The sequence below is a fragment of the Humulus lupulus genome, chromosome 2, assembly GCF_963169125.1.
Source record: "Humulus lupulus chromosome 2, drHumLupu1.1, whole genome shotgun sequence".
Taxonomy (NCBI): Eukaryota; Viridiplantae; Streptophyta; class Magnoliopsida; order Rosales; family Cannabaceae; genus Humulus; species Humulus lupulus.
In genome coordinates, this window is record NC_084794.1 from 61,051,948 (window position 1) to 61,058,385 (window position 6,438).

A 6,438-nucleotide genomic window follows, 5' to 3' on the forward strand; every position below is an offset into this window, starting at 1 on the left:
TAGGCTGGGAGGGCCATAACTGTTTAATTATGCCATTAAATGAATATATGCATGTTTATGTGAATTATATTATAATATGATGTTAAATGCATGCATGTGGGTCCACATTTCATGACATGAGTATTTTGGTAATTTGGCCCGTTGAGGGCATAATTGTATATTTGTATGCATGTCGGTGATATATTGTTGAGACCACATTATAATGTGGGTTTTTTTGAGCTATTCGGAATGAGACGATCTTGGAATATTGATTAGCGGTCTAGTCATAACAGGATTAAGTTCGGGGCTCGGGATGAGTCTCGGGGTGATTTTAATGATTAGAGCGTTACCGGAAATTAGAGGGTAACAGGATATGAATTATTGGTGTTTGAGACTATCGAGAATAGCGAGAATTGGAGAGCGTTAATTATGATTAACGAGATAAGTGGGAAATGTCAATTTTTCCCTTGGGAGCCTTTGGAAAACCTTAATTGACCTAGGGGTATTTTGGTCTTTTCACCCCTAGGATAGATATAAGCCATTTATGGCTGTAGAAATGAAGAGAAACAGAGTAATTTCAAGAGCTTACCCGTACCTTCTTTCTCCTCCATTTTCTTTGTGATTTTTGAGCCATTGTTGAGGATTCAAGCTTGGGAAGTAAGCCTTGGATGTTTGGGAGAGTGTTCTACCATTGAAGAGCATCACAATCTGAGTTTGAGGTAAGTTTCTAGCCACTAGTTCCCTTGTTTGCTCTATTTTAGTTTTAGTTTTCAACATTTGGTTTTGATGTGAAAGTTTGGAATTAATGGAAGTTTTGGTTGGTGTTTAACTTGGGTTTTGATGAGGGTGTGATGTAGATCAAGTTTAGGGGTTGTATTGGATGTTTGGGTGGTGTTTTGGTTTGGTTTGGAGGGTTGGTTTCAAGGAAAATTGCAAGGGAGGAAAACCAGAGTTTTGGCTGAAGTATAGGTTGGGTCGCGGCATGGCCAGGGAGGGCCGCGGCTCATGCTGGGTGCTGAGGGAGGCCACCTCTGTTTGAGGGGCGGGTCACGGCATGGCCAGGGAGGGCTGCGACCCTTAGTGGCATTTTGGCCAGAAATGAGTTTTTGGCTCGGGGATTCTAGCCTTAGGCCTCGGGATCGATCCTACTACCCGGTTTAGTAGGATTTGATGTCTCGGAGGCAAGGTTTTGGTTTGGGAACCTTTGTTATTCATTTTATAGGTCCAGTGCTTAGGGGCGAAGTAAGTTCACTCCAACCGTCGGATTATCTAGGACATGGGTACTCGAGAACGATCTAAGGGTCGCAGATTAGAGAGGTGCGGATCATGATCATTGGCATTGGAAAAGGGAAATCTCGAGTATAAGCTGAAAGGACACCTAGAGTACGGAAAAGACGCTTCGGGCCGCAGATCTGACCCTTTCATTAATTGCACGGATTGATGGACCCAGTAATGGGGATTCAGCACGTGGCAGGAAATCTTGCTGAGATATCAGAAAAAGTCCAAACGTTTCTATCCGAGGACTTTTCTAGTTTTCCTTAGTTTTAAGTCTCCACTATCCAAGAATGAGTAAATACTTGGGGGGCAAATGTTGTCCATATTTTCACCCAAGGATACGTGATCGTTCGAGTAGGACACATGGCAGTCCGAGAAGGACATGTGGCAGGACATGTACTTCTTTCGGTGAGGCAGACCACGCCTCGAGGATCAGTCCTCAGGGAGTTGGTCCTACAGTCGGAGATTACTCCCCTCAGATAGAGGTAGAATGCGGACATGCCTAGGGCCACGTCCCAAGAGCTACGAAAGTCTTTCCAAGGCTATGTCCTGAGAGTTGTTTGGCAGTCCACAAGCTTCTTACTGTTACTTATACTCTAGGTCGAGGACCTTTTCCTCAGGATCTAAAAGATAAGCCAGGTGTTGGCCAACGTGGGTTAACAACATCAAATGAGTACCTGACAACCTTTTTGGGCGATCTGCCTATAGTGTTGTCAATGGTACGACTCGACAATTCGCACTCTCACTACGCCGTCTGACACAGAAATATGTACAGCATGCCCTGACAGCATCAGGGGCATGTTTCCCATAAAGTGGGTACCATTCTGCAGTGGGCCCCGCGAATCTCACTTGGGTTGTGGTCTTTATATAATGTAGCCCAACGCATTGAATTGGTGTTAATCCCCCAATAACAGGAAGAATGCATATTAATGACAAATAATTAGTATTAATTACCCCAGCCTCTATAAATTGAGCTAGGAGTCTCCTTGTAAAGGGTTGGATTTTTAGAGAGAGAAACTGTCTCATACTCAGAGCAATCTAAGCGTTGCCTAAGAATACCCCATTGGAACTTGTCATCACAAGCTTCCAATCGTCTTAATACCAGAAACTCGTGGACTAGGGTTCTTTTACAACCTGAACCACGTAAAAATCATTGTGTTCATATTTTTTGTTTATTTAATATCTCGTTTTAATGTTGATAGCGAAAAAGTCAGTCAACAGACCCAAAACTAGATACTCCCAATATATTTAATATAAGACTACCAATGGTATATATCACTTGGTGCACAATTTTAGTGCAACCAATTTCATAGCTGGTGACAAATTTTTGTCATATTTCTGTATCCACTTCTTCTTACCGGAACATCTTTTTTTTAGAGAAAAAAAAGATGTTAACAAAATCAAAATCAGTAACCTGTAGAAAAATTTCAATTAATAGGAAATAGTATAATATTTGATTTTTTGTTTTTTTTTTGTTTTTGGAACGACAGAATCATACAACTCTTCTCTCCTACTATATTCTTTTTTTTTTTCTTTTTTGAAATTTAACTATATCTCTCATTGAATAACTATATACATAGAGGAGTGCTAATAGCGTGATAATTATTGGGGAAAAAAATTAATTATTTATTTTTCTAATATAAATTAAAAAGTAAGTTTGTTGATTTAATTATAGTGGCATAACGGAACTATTATCACTAATTATTATATAAACAATAAACATATTTCATCAAATTAAAGAGAAAGTGCAAAAGAGAGGGGGCTAAAGAGTCATATTCGCACTCATCTAGTTTTTATATGAAACTTAGGTACATTTAGAAATACAAATACAAAAATATTGTTTTTTGAATTAAACAAAACACCACAATACCATACATTATAACACATGAGATAGATAGTACAAAATAATAAATCATTACAATACCACACGTGTACATAGAAAACTACAATACAAAATAATACAATAATGAGTACGTACTTGGCCAACATATTTATATTTAAATAAGAAAATTATTTTTCATCACGCTTATTATTTTTAGCACGAAATATCAGTCATAGAGTTTCCAACCATTTGACAAAGTTGTTCAAATTTTTTGAAGACGGACCATTTTTAGCTATACTTTCCATTGTCATTTCTTTGAACTCCAACGATCTTTTTCTTATATCTACATCATTTAGAAGTTTGTCTACTTTATTTTTCACCTCTTCACTCGTTATGATTCCATTTTCATCAGGTTCAAATCCCATTCCAATCTTCCAAACATTACATATATAGTCCTTACCTTATCCAAAAATTGGTCAGCGAAATATGCCCAACATAAGAAAGGCACTCCATTGCTCAAACCTTCCATAGTCGAGTTCCAACCACAGTGGGTAACAAAACAAGCAATTGAAGGGTGGCTTAAAACCTTTTGTTGAGGTGCCCAATTGACTATCTTTCTAACATTATTATTATTGCCTAAAAATTCGTAAGGATCAAATCTATTTTCTTGTTCATCGTTTGAGATAAATCCTGGACGAACAACCCAAAGAAATGGTCTACCAGTGAGCTCTAGCCCACGAGCTAGCTCATGGACGGTGATACAACCAAATGCGACGTATATGACTGAACGAGACTTGTGTTGATCGAGCCAACTTAAGCAAGAAGAGTCTTCAGCCCAAAATTGTGATCCTGAAATATCTAAAGGATTATTAATTTTGTTTGTCATCAATGGTCCTATTGGGAGGAAGTTTGGAAATGAAGAAAGTGCAACATATTCGATGTCATAAGTAGTATTGCAGAGACACCATTGTGCAGCTTTCAAGGCCTGGCCAACTTTGAGAAAAAGTTGAAATACTATCTTTTGTGAGGCTAAATCATCAAACTTCCATGGCAACCATGATGTGTCCATGCCAGGCATGCCAGAAGACAATTGAATAATCTGTTTTTGTGTTGGTGCTCCTGTATAATTATTAAGAAAATAACTATAAATACAGTATATACACATAATTTTAAAAAAAATATTATTAGCATGCATGCATGTTCAATAATTACTTACGGAATGAAAAAAAAAAAATTATCTAAAAAAATACAGTAAACCTATCATGAATTCAAAAAAAAAAAAAAAGAATTCAAAAAATTAAAGTGAAAATATTAAAAACTAAATTATTATAATTATTTTAGTTTAATAGTCATATAAGTAGTGATATATGTTAGTTAGTATATTAGTTATTCAGTTAGCTCATATCAAGTTAGTTATGAGTCTGTTATTCAGTTCATCATGTAACAGCTTCTTTGCTGGATCTTGTATATATTGAGCATTTTGCTCATTTGAATAATTAATGAGAATATACTTGATTCACTTCTTTCTCTCTCTCTCGTTCTCTCTACTTAACATGGTATCAGAGTAAAGGTTTTTTTTTTCCCATACTTTTTCCATTCGTTCCTTTCACGGTTCTGTTCTTCGGCTCGTATCCATGGCTGCTACACCTCCAGGTTTCAATCCGGTTGTATTCTCTCATAAAGTCTCTGTGAAACTTGATGACAACAACTTTCTCCTTTGGCGTCCTCAAGTCCTATCTGCAATTCGAGGTCATCAGCTTTAGAATTTCATCTCTGATTTGTTTCAACCTCCACTCAAATTCCTCAATCAAGAAGATGAAGCTCGCGGTCAGATTAATCCAAGATTCACTGAATGGGAGGTTCGGGATCAACTCCTCTACTCGTGGCTCCTTTCCTCTATGTCTGATGGTATTCTCACAAGAATTGTTGGTGCTGAGACCTCTGCTCAAATCTGGAAAACATTAGAGGTATACTTTGTCACTCAAACCTCTGCTAAGATTGATCTTTACACTACTCAGCTTCAAAACTTAAAGAAAGGATCTCTCTCTATTAATGAATACTTACTCTATATTAAAACACTTGTCGATTGGTTAGGGTCGGTCGGTCACAAAGTCTCTGTCAAGGAGCATGTAGCTGCAATTTTCAAAGGATTACCATCTGCCTATGATACATTTGTTATTTCTGTTAATTCAAGAAATGATCCTTACTCTGTAGCTGAAATTGAAACTTTGCTTCTCTCCCAAGAACATCGAATGGAAAATCACAGCAAGGATCTTGATTCTGTCAATTTAGTCACCAATCGTGGTTTTCGTTTTAAGCCGCAGAATACTTCCACTTTCTCTAACAATGCAGATTCAAGATCCCTCACTGCTACTAGTTTTAACTCCACTAGTCAAGGCCGTGGTGCTTGGAATCCATATGTCGTTTCATCTCGAGCTCAGCAGGCTGGTCAATCTTTCACCAATCCTACCTCTGGTCCAGGTCGTCGTTTTTCATCCACCTCTCACTCAACTACAAACTCTCATTCTGCCTCCGGATCCAGACCTGTATGTTAGCTATGTTCGAAATCAGGCCATCTTGCATCACGCTGTTATCAACGATTCAACATGGATTTTCCTGGAATTGGTGATGCCAATGTGCTTTCTCACTCGGCCAATATTGCCACTGCAGCAACTGTTCATGATGAAGCATGGTACCCCGATTCTGGAGCTACTACTCACTGCACTTCCAATGTGTCCAATTTAACACAGTAGCGGCCCTATCTTGGTTCAGATCGTGTGCACATGGATGATGGTTCAGGTCTCTCTATCCAAAATATTGGTAATACTCTATTTCATCCTTCTAAATCTCATAAACACCTTGTTCTTAATCGTATCTTACATGTTCCTCATATCACAAAAAATCTCATTTCCATATCAAAATTTGCCTCTGATAATAATGCCTTTTTTGAGCTCAATCCTAATCATTGTTATGTGAAAGATCAGGTTTCGAAGGAAACTCTTCTTGAAGGTCACCTCAAGAATGGTCTTTATGTTCTTGATTCCTCTCAATTCAAGTTGTCTACCTCTCCTCCTGTTTTCCATACTGTCAATAATACTAGTTTGCATTCCCTACATGATACTGACTATAATGCTTTTTCTTTGTGGCACAAGAAACTGGCTCATCCCTCAGCCAAAATTGTAAAATCCATAATGTCCAAATGTAACATTTCTCATAGAAATAAAAATATCACTGATTTTTGCAATGCTTGTTGTTTGGGAAAAATTCATAAGTTTCCTTTTCCTCATTCTGAAACTGAATTTACTAAGCCTTTACAACTTATTCACACTGATATTTGGGGTCCCTCTCCAATGCTCTCATCC

The 6,438-nt window shown here is 37.9% G+C and overlaps 1 pseudogene; it reads right to left on the reverse strand.

Annotated features, from left to right (window-relative positions):
* Nucleotides 1-3,112: 3,112 nt before the first annotated feature.
* On the reverse strand, nucleotides 3,113-4,190 carry LOC133816068 (UDP-glycosyltransferase 83A1-like; annotated as a pseudogene).
* Nucleotides 4,191-6,438: the final 2,248 nt, after the last annotated feature.